The sequence below is a fragment of the Carassius auratus genome, chromosome 46 (genome assembly GCF_003368295.1).
Source record: "Carassius auratus strain Wakin chromosome 46, ASM336829v1, whole genome shotgun sequence".
NCBI classification, from domain to species: Eukaryota; Metazoa; Chordata; class Actinopteri; order Cypriniformes; family Cyprinidae; genus Carassius; species Carassius auratus.
The window spans coordinates 14,492,163-14,493,030 of NC_039288.1; positions in this window are offsets into that span (position 1 = coordinate 14,492,163).

The window sequence follows — 868 nt, forward strand, 5'->3', positions numbered from 1 at the left end:
TGAGAGCTCACAGCAATCCTCCTTCACCACAGGAAGAGATATTTCAGAAAACTGGAGACCGTTGACTCTTGGATGAGTGTCAGATCTGACTAGCGATTCATTGTAGTAGCTGGAGGTGCCGTACGATACAACGGCACACTCCAAATTGAAGTTTCCTTTAGTGCTGACCTTGGATGAGCTCCCACGAATGCCAATACAGAAAAATCGGACTCCATCTCAGACCTAGTTTGTCCGGATCAGATCAAAGTCGGCTTTTATCAGTGCCCCGATGGCACTTGCTCTTGCCACTTTTTGGAGAATGTTCATATGCCTTCCATCTAGTCTCAGTTAATCATTCCTACACTCACTCGCTCTTGCTCTCCTTCACTTATCCAACTGGGTAATTGCTTATTCCGGTCTCTTATTCTGCAGTCATAAACGTTAAACAGGAATACTGTTTATGGTAATGATTCTTCCATAAGCACCGCAATACGTGTAATTATATGACTCTGTCTTAGTCAAATTGAGATGAGAGCAAATTTCTAGGGTTTCATTAAGATGCCAATTTTCTTGGAATTACTGAATATTCCGGAGGCAAAATGGCTGCTGAGATTAGAGGAGGTTGCTTGAGAATTACTCATTTCTAAACCATCTGCTTCTCGAATTACACATTAGCCAAACTGTTGGTTCACAGTGGACTCTTATTGAATTACGGTGCAGTCATTGTGTTAAGGGGCAGACCGGCACACCAGCGCGATCGCAGGCCTCAATCTTCTTTCTCATCGCCCTGGCTCAGTTCCGAACACCCCTTCATTTATTTCAGGCTGTAGAGGGTGGAGGGAGAAAGAGGACATTAAAAAGACTTGAAGCTGGATGGTAACAGACAGTC